The sequence below is a fragment of the Nelumbo lutea genome, chromosome 2 (assembly GCF_056320005.1).
Source record: "Nelumbo lutea isolate HS-2025 chromosome 2, American lotus-T2T, whole genome shotgun sequence".
NCBI lineage: Eukaryota > Viridiplantae > Streptophyta > Magnoliopsida > Proteales > Nelumbonaceae > Nelumbo > Nelumbo lutea.
In genome coordinates, this window is record NC_142685.1 from 12,218,788 (window position 1) to 12,233,805 (window position 15,018).

The window sequence follows — 15,018 nt, forward strand, 5'->3', positions numbered from 1 at the left end:
ACTACTTATTATTAGTGAATACTGAAAGCTACCAAAATGATGAAGTTGAGCTACTTGTCGACTGATCTTGTTGAGAAAAATAACTTCAACATTAGACACAATAAAACAGCAATGTTGTAATTGAAATCAAGGTATTCAAGTTTATGATTCTCTCTTAGTATGGGGGAAAAATAAGTCGATGCTCATTATATTAATGAAAATGGGGTATATCCCTCAACTATTCCTTCAGAATCCTTCAGAATCCTTGAGAATCATGGTCTGTAACAATCGATAATGTTATGTATATCATCCGACATGAAGCACTTCCCAGAGTTCTAATTTCTCCAGTGCACTTCATAAGTATTGACTGTGTTAGAGAGAAAAAACTTATGCAGGATCATCACCTAACGGCTTAAAGGCTTAAGCTTTTAAGGTTGAACAATGGTTTCTTGTGTTGGATCAAGTGGTTTAAAGTGGACGATTTTTAATTAAATTTGAGTATAAGGTATGAGACTTCAAGCCCAATAGGCTTTTGTGTGAAGGGGCATGTTAGAGAATATCACTTAACAGCTTTAAGTTTTCTGTGAAGGGGGCGTCATAGAGAATAAAAATTTATACAGTAACTTCACAGTTGATGTTTTTAGGTGGAGAGGCTGTTTCTGACAACCTTTTTCTTATAAATTCCTTCAATTTAATGTTTTAAAATTATCTATTATATATCAAGGCGGGAAGGCGGCGCTCCGGATCTAGTGCGTTTGGACTCGAAGGGATTTTCTCTTCGAGTCCACTAAAATTTTGACACATCATTGGTGTTCAACTGGTCATCACTTGCAATTGGTTGAAGTTTTATGACTGATAAAATATTTTTAAATAAAAAATTGAGGAAGAAAGAATGCTTGTGGTCCGGTATGAGTTTTATTCCGATATGTGAGTAACACCATGGCAACCACTATGCCAATTTGTGAATCAACTTCGGCACGCGCTCGTTAAACAATATATCTGAAACCTTTGGCACCGTGTCATGAACATTCACCCCCAATTTCTCCACTCACACCTTGAAGTTCACAATCTCGACTTTCAGTCCTGAGAATGAAAGGCTTGGCCGTTCTCCATCACGTTCATGCTTGTCTCTGCTATGTTATAAGCACTTAAGCATTGCTAGCACGTTACCCAAGTTGCGGCCAGTCATGTTTATTCTTAGTTCCTCATCTGGGTATTGATGCATCAGTCGCTTGACTTCACTTGGGATCTACTTCCAAGCCGAGTACTTGCAGAACTAACACCAAAATGTAATTGTACCATATACTGAGATACTGTTTGGTAGAATTGTCTGGACTGAAGAAGCCTAAGGCCAAGGCATCTCCTGCGGACGCTAAAATCTGGTTCTCGCTTTATCATTTCCCTTGATTTAATCCTATTGTTGTTGGTGATTCAAGTTAGCAAAATTGACGAGGAAAATGAAACAATAATGGTACAGAGCATCCCTGAACGATTCTTTTGATATTAAAATCTTATTTGTTTTTTAGTTCTCTTTATTTTATTTTGCCATTTGGCTTGCCAAAACACTACAGTTGTTATTGATTGAGGGAGCAAGGTCTAAGTCTGAGAACAGAGAAGAGAACGTGAAGGCTTTAAATTTTTTTGTTCGTATAAAGAAGATGATTTTAATGGAATCTCGTGTCTTGGGTTTGTCTTGCAGATCCAAAGTCACAATTGTAAGAAGACTTTATCTTTCCATTAATGGTTGGAGTTTTTCGAACAATGAATTCAGGATAATTCAAACAACAAATGTAAAATAGCACAAAAAAATCAAAAAGAAATGGAAAAGAATTCTCGAACACTCATACTACATTACTATTTGCTGGAATTAAAAGGAATATAAAAAAAATGATTCTTTCATTGGCATTCAAAAAGGAATGATGAATATCAGCTTTTCTCTGAATATTCTTGATGTTTGAAACTTTTCACTAACAACGCTGCTGCTGCCATTAAAATCCGCAATCACCATATATGTTGCCCGTCGCCGTTCTATTGTAGGTTGAACACCGTTGACGAAGGCTTATTATTGTTAATGGTGTGGTTGGGTGAAAAAGGTTTAAGAGTCTGAGAACGTGAGGGCTTTGGAAATTTCTGTCGTATTAGTTTTAAAAAGTTATCAATTTTTATTTAAAATTATTTTTGTCACTCATAAAATTTATTACTAGATAAACAAATTTTCACTTGTTTCTTGTTGTGTTGCATGAAGGAGCAGAGTGATCTTACTGCAACTCATCTTTGATTTTGGCGACAAGGAAGAGGTTTAGACTTTAGAGAAAGATGGAGACGAAAGGGAATAGTTTTGTTCTTGGTGCTGGGTTTGTTGGTTTTTTCTGCAACGTTTCAAGATTGCTCTGCAGCATTCAATCCGTTCAACTAGAGAAAGCAAACAAGATCAGATGCAGCGTCATCCAGCACCAAGCATGGAACCAGAATCGTCTCTCCTCCGTTGTGTTTCCAGTTCGTGGGAATGTGTCTCCTAATGGGTACGTGATCAGTTGCTTCTTCTCTAAATTTATAGTGTATTAAAGGGGTCCGGACATAATAGGTACGTTAGGTAAGCACAATGAGTGAGCACATAATAGTTGTATGACACATGTCCTAGTTAATGTGTCTTTTATCCAAACATTTTTGTTCCATTAGATAGAATTATCTATTATTTTATTATTTTTATCAAAATAATTGAAAATAAAAATAATCAAAAAGAAAAACTTAAAGAGTTGGGACTCATTTACGTTTTTCTTTTTTATTGTTTTTTATTTTTAACGATTTTAATAAAAATAATAAAATAATGGATAATTTTTATCTAACGGAGCAAAAACTAGGGGTGGCAATGAGTCAAGCATTTTACAGGTTACTCGAGCTCGGCTCAACACGGTTTCAACCGAGCTCGAGCCCAATTTAGTGGCTCGATTATTAAACAAGCCGAACTCGAGTCTACTAGAGCTTGACTTGTGAGGCTAGCGAGTTGACTCAAATATATATCTATATATATATTTGATATTTAATATATAATATATATAATAATGTATAATAAAATTATAGAAAATAATATATATAATAAAAATATTATATTTATTAATTATTATAATTCTTAATTTTTAAAATATAAAAAAGTTATATATAATTTTTATTTTTATAAAATATTTTTTCTAAATATTTTTATAAAATATAAAACGAGTCGAGCCGAGCTCGAGTTCAAGGTTCTGTCTCGAACTGAGCTCGAGTTCGAGCTCGAGCCTTATAGAATAGTCTCAAGCCGAGCTCGACCTTATAGAATAGTCTCAAGCCGAGCTTGAGTTTGGTACTATTCGGCTCAACTCGGCTCGAATCCACCCCTAACAAAAACGTTTGGATGAAAGACATTAATTGGGACATGTGTCACACAACTATTATGTGTTCACTCATTGTGCTTACCTAACGTGCTTACTACATCCAGACCCAATTAATGTGCTTTTCGTCCAAACGTTTTTGCTCTGTTAGATAAAAAGTATTCATTAATTTATTATTTTTATCAAAATAATTAAAAATAAAAAACAATGAAAAAGAAAAATGTAAATGAGTCCCAACTCTTAACACGTTTAAGTTTTCCATTTTTATTGTTTTTATTTTTAACTATTTTGATAAAGATAATAAAATGATGGATAATTCCTGTCAAACCGAGAAAAACATTTGGATGAAAGTCACATTGACATATGTTTGGATGAAAGGCACATTAAGCCGGATGGGTTTTCATTTTGGGCTATGTGTTTGCATGCATGAAATGATATCCGTACATGATTTTTTATGGATTGTCTCTCACCAGACTCCACCGTTATTTCGTTCTTCGTGGACCTGCCTTTCTTCTCCACATAACCTTGGGTCTCCTCTCCTTTAGTCGGCGTCATTTTCTCTCTCTCGTTTATATGTTCCAAGGTTGGTCACTTCTTCCATCTACTTTTATTCAAGTTAGCCGGATAGAACGATCCTTGCTTTCTACTTATCTTCAGATAGCTAGGCCTTCGAAGTGGCCGTGAGGGTTGAGCATAAAACTTCTGTTATTTGTTTACTTTTTGGTTGGGTAATTTGAATTTGAAACATGGAGCATTCAATTTGTCTCCATGATGCCCTTGTTACCGCGCAGCTCTGTTATGCTCTTGCCACCACCCACCTCCGCCTCCTCCCCTGCGCTTCATCATCTACCTTGCCTTCTCTCGTCCTCCCTCTGTTGCACGTTCTCTGTCTCAATGCCTCAATGCCTCCAAAAGTGTTCATAGGTTTCGAATGCCGCCTTGTCACGGGGCTAGTCGACGAGGCCCCGTTCAATGCTCGATTGGAGTCGAGAAAGCCTACAAATGCAAGTAACAACACACAAAAGGAAACAGGAGTGCACACAAATTATACAAAAGGCAACTTGTATTGCATTAATCAATGGTAAGCACAAGCACACAGTACAATGTCAAGGGGATCTCATGCTTAACCTTTACACGCTTATGAACTCACTCGACTACCTACCTCCCCTCAAAGAGTACGTTAACCTTTTGGGGGGGTGACAAAATAATACATCAAAATACTGTACATGCATACTACTATTTACATAATTGCCATTGGCATACCCCCCTTACAAAAAGAGTACAAGGACCCAACCCAAAACACTTAGATGGCGTGCTGATGGCGCTGATGGTGGCTGAACCGTCACAGTCTCTCCCACTCATTTCAATCTTCGTCTTCGAAGATTCTTCCTCAGGTACTCGTCCAACTTCTCTGCGAACGGAAGGAGATCTTCTGCTAACTCCCAGGTGTCTTCTTCTGCAGGTCCCTTCCACTTCACCAGATACTCTCATTCTGATGTTTGGGAGGATTGGGACAACCTATGGTTGAGGATGGAGTCGAGGGATCGGTTCTTAGGTGGTTGGTAGGATGGGTGTGGGCGTTGACTTTGGTTTCGGGAGGTATCTTGGTTGTCGACATGGTAGGGTTAAAGTTGGCTTACATGAAAGACAGGGTGTACTTTTAGCCAGGGGTAATTTGAGTCTGTAGGATGAAGCTCCTACTTTGGCTATTATTTCGCAGGGTCTCTCATATTTTCTCACAAGCCCGGGGTGTATTCTTCGAAAGAACCTAAGGCAGTGGGTATGGAGTTTTACTAAGGCCATGTCACCTACTTGGAAGTTCTCGGGTCGTCTACCCAAATCGGCCCATTTCTTCATTCTTTTGGAGGCTTTCTCTAGGGAGGCTCGAGTGATGTCAAGGCATTCTTTCCATTCCTTGGTGAAAGTGAAGGCTCGAGGGCTTCTTCCTTGATGGTCGTTGACGATGCTGTGCGGACATCTTAGTAGTTGGCCGGTGATGACTTCAAAAGGACTTTGATTGGTGGAGGAGCTCTTTTGTGTGTTGGCGGAGAATTGTGCAATGTCCAGTAATCGAACCCAATTCTTCTGTGTAGCTGATACAAAATGGCGGAGGTACTATTCAAGGAGGGAGTTCATTTTCTCTGTCTGCCCATCTGACTTTGGATGGCTGCTGCTGGAAGTTCGAACCGAGAAGCTTGAATAGTTCTGTCCAGAAAGCACTAGTGAATCGGGGATCTCGATCACTAACAATGTTCTGTGGGACTCCCCAATATTTCACCACGTGCTTGAAGAAAATGTATGCCGTGTCTTCAGCTGAAAGGTGCCTTGGTGCTGTGGTGAAAGTGGCATACTTGGAAAATCTATCAATGACAACAATGATGGATGCATAGTCTCCCACTTTAGGAAGACCACTAATGAAGTCCATGGAAACACTCTCCCAAGGTTGTGAGGGAGTTGGAAGAGGTTGTAGGAGTCCAAGAGGCTTGGCACACTCGGGCTTGTCTTGCTGGCAAATCAGGCATGTCCTTGTGTATTCTCGAACATCTTGCTCCATATGAGGCCAATAGTAGGCATGTTGTAGAAGTGCCAAATACGCTGCCACTCAGGGTGTCCTGCCCATAAGCTGTCATGACATTCACGTAGGAGAGTATTCCTCAAGTCTTCAACTCTCGGTACAAATATCTACCTTCCCTTTGTCAAAAGAAGGCCTTCTTCAACCCAAAACTGCCTAGTCTTCCCTTCACGAGCCGTTGTCAATAGGCTCTGAGCAATGGGGTCCTTCTGGAGTCCTTCCTTGATGCTCTTAATGATGTCCAGTCTGATCTGGCTTTGAGAGGGACCTTCACTTGTGGATAGTGCTGCAAGCTCGGCATTCCTGCTAAGTGCATCAGCAACCCTGTTCATCGGCCCTGGCTTGTACTCTAGAGTCATGTCAAACTCCGCTAAGAAATCTTGCCATCGAGCTTGCTTAGGGCTCAGCTTCTTCTGTGACTGAAAATAACTAGTAGCTATGTTGTCAGTCTTGACCACGAACTTGGAGCCAAGCAGGTAGTGTCGCCATGTGCGGAGGTAGTGGACGATGACTGTCATCTCCTTCTCTTGCACAGTGTACCTCCTCTCTGTATCATTCAATTTGCAGCTTTCAAAGGCGATGGGATGTCCTTCTTGCATCAAGACCCCACCAATGGCAAAATCAGAAGCATCTGTGTGTAGCTCATACAGCTTGCTTGGATCAGGCAAGTCGAGGACAGGTTCTACTGAGACAGCTCTCTTCAAGTCATCAAAAGCTGTTTGGCAACATTCACTCTAGGTCCACGTACTAGTCTTCTTCAGTAAGTTGGTGAGGGCAATGGCTCGTGCTGAGAATCCAGAGATGAATCTTCGATAGTAGTTCACGAGGCCAAGGAAGGAGCGAAGTTCGGTGACCCTAGTGGGTGGTGCCCAGTCTTGAATGGCCTTGACTTTAGCTGGATCCATACTGATTGTGCCTGCTCGGATTATATGTCCGAGGAAGGCCACTTCTTCTATGGCGAAAGAACATTTCTCCTTCTTAACAAACAGGTTGTTGTCCCGCAAGACCTGGAAAACAGTACGGAGGTGGTCAACATGTTCCTCCAAGGTTCTCCTATAAATTACAATATCATCAATATACACAACCACAAATTGGTCTAGGTAGGGATGAAATATTCTGTTCATCAATGAACAAAAGGTGGCTGGAGCATTGGTGAGCCCAAAGGGCATGACTCGAAATTCAAAGGACCCATATCGTGTAACACAAGCTGTTTTGTGTTCATCTCCTTCAGCTATACGCACTTAATAGTACCCCGACCTCAAGTCTAGCTTGGTGAAGTACTTGGCCCTGCTGAGCTGGTCAAAGAGGTCGGCCACCAAAGGTATGAGATATTTGTTCTTGATGGTGAGCTTGTTGAGAGCTCGGTAGTCAATATAGAGCCGAAGAGATCCATCATGCTTCTTTTGAAATAGGACCGGTGCTCCAAAAGGGGCCTTAGAAGGCCGAATCAATCCAGCATCCAATAACTCATTCAACTGCTTTCGTAGCTCGGCCAGCTCAGGAGGAGACAGTCTGTATGGCGAGCGCGCCGGTGGTTTGGTTCCAGGCTCCAACTCAATCTTGTGATCAACTTCTCTCCTTGGGGGAAGCTTCTTCGGCAATGTGGGAGGCATGACATTCTGGAATTCTTCTAGTGCCATAGTAATCGCTAGCGGGATATGCCCGGTTGGTGGGTCAGGCAGGTCGGAGTCCACCAATGTGGCTAGGTAAGTGGCCCGTCCTTTCCGCACTCCATCCTTGAGTCGCAATGCTGAGAGCATCTTGGGGGTGGACGTGGTCTCTGGCACAACTAGAACCATGCAAGGAGCCTGATCTTCAAATATGCACACTTTGTTGAGGAAAGGCATGGGCACCGCCTTTACTTGAGTTAAGAAGTCCATGCCGAGAACAACCTGAAAATCATCAATGGGCATGACTGAAAGGTCTATCGTCCCTTCCCAGTCACCAAGTTGCAAGACCACCCCATGAGCTACACCTTGTATGGGTTTGGCATTAGAATTCACAGCCTTCAACCATCCGACTTCCTTGGTAGGTGCAAGTTCTACTCGGGATGCCTCCTCCATAGAGATAAAGTTGTGGGTAGCACCTGTATTCACCATGGCTCTTGTGGGCTTACCATTCAAGCGAATGTCTACATACATCAGTCCCTTCGGCTTGAACTTCGATGTTCCTTGCAGGCTCGTCTTCTTCTTCATTGCATTGAGTCTTCGTAGAGCCCCCATTCTTGTCTCCCCTAGTTCCTTCTCCTCCTCGCTATGCTCATCATCACTAAGCTTTGCAAGCAAGGCATTGAGCTTCTCTCGACTGGGACAATCCTTAGTCCAATGTTTTCCCTCACAGATGAAGCATGGTGCCAGAGGTGTTCTCTTCACAAACTGGCCACCCCTATATCCAGAGTCTCCTTCGGGTCTCCTGTAGAACTTAAAAGTGTTGGGTTTACTTGGCCCAGAGTCTCCCTTGGGCGCATAGTAAGGTTTCCTATCACCTCCAATCTTCCCTATGCCCTGATATGAGTTGGGTTTGGGGTCGTTTTTGCTTGGTCGTCTGTTGTCTACCAGTTGTTCAGTAATGGCCATGGCTGTGGCGAGGTCCTTCACACCTCGTCTCTGGAGTTCAAGCTCGGCCCATTGTTGTAGGTCGTCCATAAAGTTGAAGAGCAGGTCTTTATCTGACATGTTCGTGATCTCGAGTGTAGAGAACTCCTTCACGTACTCATGCAATGAACCCGTGTGTTTTAGGTTTTTGAGCTTCCGACGGGTTTGGTACTCCACGTTCTCTAGATAGAACTGACACTTTATCTCGCTCTTGAACACGGACCAGATATTAATGGAGCATAATCCTCGCTCCGCATCGGCACATCTCCTGCGCCACCATAACATAGCAACATCAGTAAGATACATAACAACAGTACGCACCTTGGCCGCCTCCTCAACGAGTTTGGCGGCGGTGAAATATTGTTCCATTTGCCACAGGAAGTTGTCAAGCTCCCGGGCATCGCGGGTCCCTGCATATGAGGTAGGCTCGCGGACTTTGAATTTTGGAGGGGTTGGAGCAGCAGGTGTGCTGGCTGTATTGGCCATCAACCTCTTCAGAAGGGTCACTTCGCCCTTCAAGTCTTCGAGCTGGATCTGTAGGCACTTCACCAGGTCTTCTCGTGGGTTGTTTGTCTCGTTGGAGCTATCACCGGACTGGTTCTCCAATCTTTCCACGACCGATGCTACGATCTCAAGGTTGAGTTGAAGCTCGTCCACGTGGTCACAAGTTTCTCCAACCACTGCTTCATATCGCATGATGCGCTTGTCCATGGTCGCAAGCTTGTCAACTGACTTGTCACGCTTGCTATGCTTTGAGCTGACGCCTTTGTCTTTGGGAGAGCTATTTCTAGGTTCGTCCTCATAATAAACCTGTGAGATCCCTTCCTGGATCTCCTCTTGCGTGTCACGATTCTTCATCGGGCTGATGTTGTTGTGGGACACGACAGGGACTCGTTGGGCTTGACAACCGCTAGTGTCAACGACGCTCTGATACCAACTGTTACGGGGCTAGTCGACGGGGCCCCGTGCGACACTCGATTGGGGTCGAGAAAGCCTACAAATGCAAGCAACAACACACAAAAGAAAACAGGAGTGCACACAAATTAGAGAAAAGGCAACTTGTATTGCATTAATCAGTGGTAATCACAAGCACACAGTACAGTGTCGAGGGGATCTCGTGCTTAACCTGTACCCGCTTATGAGTTCACTCGACTACCTACCTCCCCTCAAAGAGTACATTAAGCTTTTGGGGGAGTGACAAAATAATACATCAAAATACTGTACATGCATACTACTATTTACATAATTGCCATTGGCATACCCCCCTTACAAAAAGAGTACAAGGACCCAACCCAAAACACTTAGATGGCGTGCTGATGGCGCTGATGGTGGCTGAACCGTCATAGCCTGCTGTTGATTGCCCGCTTGTAGGTTGAACCCCGCCACCTCATCCACTTTGATGACATCCTCGATTGGAAATATAGATCTTGTTGCTGCTTGGTGTTGGTATAGAAATCATGATTTTTGAACCACCGTTGATATGGATGGTTAGACCGTTTGGTTTGGAAACTGCCCAGGCAATTAGTTCTATTTTACTCCAAACATAGTTCCTGGCTAAAAGGTGTTGAGTCGATCAATGACCCATTGATCCGGGTAGTCGAATCGTTGACACATTCAATGATTTTTTATTGTTTTTAAATTTTAAATATTTTTTATTTTTTTAATTTATTTTGTCAGAACGGGCTGCTCGTTCATATTGGATGGTCAAACCATTGACTCGGGAACCGGTGGCTAGCTTCAAATTTAAGGGTGGTACCACAAAAAGGAACACTGAATGATAAAACATCTCCTTCCATTTGTTGCTCTTTTTGAAGTTCCCGTCCTTTTTCTTTACTTATAATGCAGAATTAGTTTTATTCGATCAATTTTCCACAAAATTGATTTTAGAGTTCAATATACCAGCCAGAGTTTTATTTCTATCGTCTCTAATCCGAGACTCTTCTTCAATACGAAGGTTTTGCTGAATTTGTTCAAGGTAAATTCTTCGGACTTATGCAAAAGTTTATTCATATAATCCTTCCAAAATGATGGAATTTTGGCAATTATTACTCCCACTTGGCAAGTCTCCAACTCCCGAGCTTCCCTACAGAATTTCGCCATTTTGTTTCTCTTGATCATCTTAAGTCTCCCACAAGCTTCCCTACTTGCGGACTCCGGCGCTCATGGCATCACCCAAGTCAGTGAATGTGGTGGAGTTATGCAAAGTCACTCCCGGAGCTGGCTCAGGCTCAGACTCCGGCTCAGTCATCGAAGCATCACTCCCACTCTCTTTCTTTGACTTGTTCGGGTTGCCGGTGCCATCCAAGCAACTACTTTACTTCTACCGCTTCCCTCATTCATCTACTCACTTCAGACAGAGCCTCCTCCCCGCATCAAACACTCACTCTCCCTCACCCTCCTCCACTTTTACCCCTTTGCCGGACATCTGTCATCGGAATGTCCCAAGCCCATGATCCATTACACCCAAGGTGATTCGGTTTCATTGGCCATCACCGAGTTAGACGACAACTTCTACCATCTCTCCGGCAACAAGGCGCAAGACGCAAAGGAATTACACCCACTCATCCCCGAACTCCGAGTATTCGGATCAGCTGTCCCGATGTTGGCATTGCAAGTAACGGTGTTCCCGAATTCCGGCATCTGCCTCGGAGTTACCATGCCCAATGCAGTTGCTGACGCCCGAAACAATCATGAACTTCATCAACGCATGGTCTTCAGCTTGCGGGCTGGGTGAGATATCTTTGTCAAACGAAGCTCTTACATGCTATGACAAAACAGTGATCAAGGACCCAAAAGGCTTAGAGGACATGTATCTGAACCAGTTGACAGAGCACTACTGCCAGTCCACCGGAAACCATAGATTAGATGTTTTGGACTTTGGGCAGCCGGACAATACAGTCAGAGCCACGTTTGAACTGAGTCGGGCCAATATTGCAACACTGAAGGCAGGCGCCATGGCTTTGCACAAGGACAAACAGCTACCACCCGCTCGGCCTGTCGACCTTCACGTTGCTGTGCGCTTATATCTGGGTATATCCTTGGTTAAGTCCGGGGATCAAAGGGTTTCCCTTTCGTTCAACGTGGACTGTGGGGCTCGACAGAAGCCTCCGGTTCCGGCCACGTACTTTGGCAACTGCGTCGGGACTCGTGTAGTGATGGTCGAGATGGCTGATTTGCTGAGACACGATGGAGTTGTCATTGCAGCATGCTTGATCGAGGAGTCCATTAATGGGTTGGAAGATTCCGACTTCATTGGCGATTTGCCTGCAATAGCGGTTCTTCTGCTTTGTGAGAATTGAAAAAGGAAAGATAAAGAAAAAGAAACAAAGAAACAAAAACAGAACTAAAATACCTACACAGGAATAGGAACCACCGAACCAGGAACCGAAGAAGTTATTTGATGTAATTGGACTGTAAATCGTTAAAACGGATTCTTGAATCTGATGCCATTGATGCATTTTCAGTCTCAATTTTGATTTTGGTCCAATTTGATGGCCGTTTTCTTTTTCATTTGTTCATTATTTGATTTTGGCGCCACTGTTCCAGAACAATTTCTGTTATCATTGGCGCAAATCTCGCCATTAAGGTTCTGTGAAGCGTCGTTGGTTGTTTATTACAATTTATTCTGAGGCTTCTCGTAGACTGATGAGTCAATCGCTGAGAATTTAAACAGATAAACCTTTCAAACAACTACCTTCCGGGTTCTCTTCCATGGCCAATCGGAAACTTTTCTGGCATCTAGAAGCTCATCCTGGATGGGAATTTCTTCTCCCGTAGTATTCCGGCTGAATTAGGTAGGAACAGTTTTATGGTTAAGCATCGTTGGCCATTTATTACAATTTGGTCGGATTTCTTCCCGTAGACTGAATCAATTGCTGAGAATTTGAACAGATAAATCTTTCAAACAACCAGCTTACGGGTTCTCTTCCACGATCAGTTTGTTGCAGACACAGAAGCAGTAGACACACTCGTAGGTGAGCCTAACCACCGCGGCCGACAGCAGCATATTATGGACACACCGCCTGGCAGCGCACAGTAGCATGCACCGCACTGCAGCAGCACTAGGCAGCAGCACTAGACAGCAGCATGCATCGCATGGCAGCATCACACACCATACGGTAGTAGCATTGTGAGACGTGCGCACCGCCCGACAGCAGTAGTAGAGCGAGGCCCACATGACAGCTCATTAGGGTGGGTCCACACTTATCTTACCACAACAGCTCTGCTCGCTAAATCGCTGTCAGTTACATCATTCCTCATCCCTTATCCTTATCTTATCTTATCTTTTTAAATAAGAATTATGTTATTATTAGAGTAGGTAATTAGGAGTTTGAGGTTGAGTTGGATTACCCTAGCCTAGCCAAATCCAACAAGGAATTTCCTTCTGTAATCTTCTATTTAAGGAACTACGAATTGAAGTAAAGGCATTGAATTTTCGATCAAGAAATAGCTTAAGAGAGTTAGAATGATCTCTTGGACAAATCACCCCTTAGTTCGCCACAATAGGATCAACACGCAAAGGGAAAGGCACAGGAAGGTTAGGAGTTTTCCCCATGGACCGCCCGGGCCCAGGCCCAGGAGGGGTTACTCCGCTAGTATAATTTCTATGACAAGCAGCAAATAAATATTTTTTTAAAAAAATAGTTTATCTAATAACAGGTCATATTATTGTAAAATTGATATCTATCCACAATATGTCAATATCAAATTTGTATTATTAAGAGGTCAGTGAAATGACTTGTGATGGCGATTGAGCAAGATTCGCGGAGATATCATGAAATCCACATGGTGGATATGTTCACATCAAAATAATGGATAATTATGATCTGATGATGAAGTTGGTTTGTGTTATGTGAAGAAATACAAGCAGCTGGTCATGCCTTACTTAGCCAGTGTTGTGAGACTCCGATTAATTGGACCGGACGGCTGAACCGGTGAAATGACCTTTCTGCTCTTGATTAAATTAAATGATAGCTTTTACGGTTTGAATTGGTTATTTGTCCAGTTAACTAACTGATAAAACCGTAACCTGATGAGCATTCCGGCCGGTTTTATCTCCGGTCCAAGTCTTAAGACAAAAGTATTGGCCTTAAGTGTGGTTAGGAATATAGGGTTTTCCGCAGGCATATATGCATATATGCATTAATTTTTTTTTTTTGTTCTTATGAGATTTAATTCATCGTGAATAAAAACCTAAGAACCCATGTGGATGCAATTATAAGTCGGTGAATGAGACGTTGGATTGAGAGCATTCTAATTCTACTATTCTAGGAATTGGTTCAACTGTCTGTGCCTGTGGTGAATAAACCTCTGGAGCTCTATACAGAAAAACTGAACAAGAAAGGGAAGAACATCTTATGGTGTATTACTTGTATTCGTGGAGCTCTTGCGAACTGTTTGCGTGGAAATAGATCTCTCTCTCATTTTATTTTATTTTATTTTTCCCTAGTTATTGTATTTTGGTACTTGAATTCTTTGATTAGACTTTGTATGGATACGATGCAGACCTCAGACAGAGTTTGGCTAATGGGGGACCTCACTAAATTAATTCCTCGTCTTATACCATATATATGATAATAAAGTAGCTGCACGGCGTTGATATTTAGACGTCCACCTAACCTAAGTACAATCGATTTGTCATTTGGGCGGAGAAGCAAACCCTCCTGACCAATTGTTTCCATTTCTGCAAATGGGGTGAATTAATTAATTATTAAATTTGAAAGATCAACAAACAAACTCAGAATTGAAATTGCCAACATACATTTCCATTGTCAATATTCAAGTTGCCTTTCCTAAAGTTAGAGCTTGGAGATTAGTCTTCTTAATTAGAAGACTGCTTTATACTTATTGTGTTTGATCAATCTTGGCTTGACCGGAGCTGTTTTTTAGTGGACGTTACTGTTATTGTTAATACCCAAGTTAGCATTACTTAGTTAGATTACAAAATAAAGTCTGGTTAAGCCCAGTCAATTTATCTCAGCCTACCCAGCCAGTTAAGTCCAGAGTCCAGAGTGTATAGTGTGGCCACATCCTTTCTCTATCGTAGGATGGCCCATCAAAAGCAACCAATTCAGGCCAGTCGGCCACATAACATCCATCCAGACAGGTAGAGTTGGCTCCACACGGGAGTGTGTACATGATAGTAGCAGTACGTACCTTCTTCTTACCATGGCTCATATATAACAGAAATTACCATCACAAGTCTGAATTGGAGCAATTATTTTCCAATTGCTAAGAGTAGACTCAAAGTTGAGGTCATTTCATGGTTTCGGCAAATTATTGAAATGATTCCATTTCACATCAATTAAACATGCCATAAGGCTCTGTTTGGGAAGAGTGTACAATTGCAATATGTACAGTACAAAAAGAAGGTTTAGAAATAATATTTATTGCACATACAGTTCTCTCTATCTGCATTGTTCTCAAATGGAGCCTAAGGAACCAAAATCTTTCAGGAGTAAGGATTCATTTTGGTTGACAGCTGGAAATCGGAATTGGAATTGGA

At 42.4% G+C, this 15,018-nt stretch overlaps 1 pseudogene across 1 annotated transcript; it reads left to right on the top strand.

Moving 5' to 3' along the window:
- Positions 1-10,465: 10,465 nt before the first annotated feature.
- On the top strand, positions 10,466-12,058 carry LOC148868607 (anthocyanin 5-aromatic acyltransferase-like; annotated as a pseudogene). The gene has a single exon (XR_016107996.1). The product of XR_016107996.1 is annotated as an anthocyanin 5-aromatic acyltransferase-like (transcript).
- Positions 12,059-15,018: the final 2,960 nt, after the last annotated feature.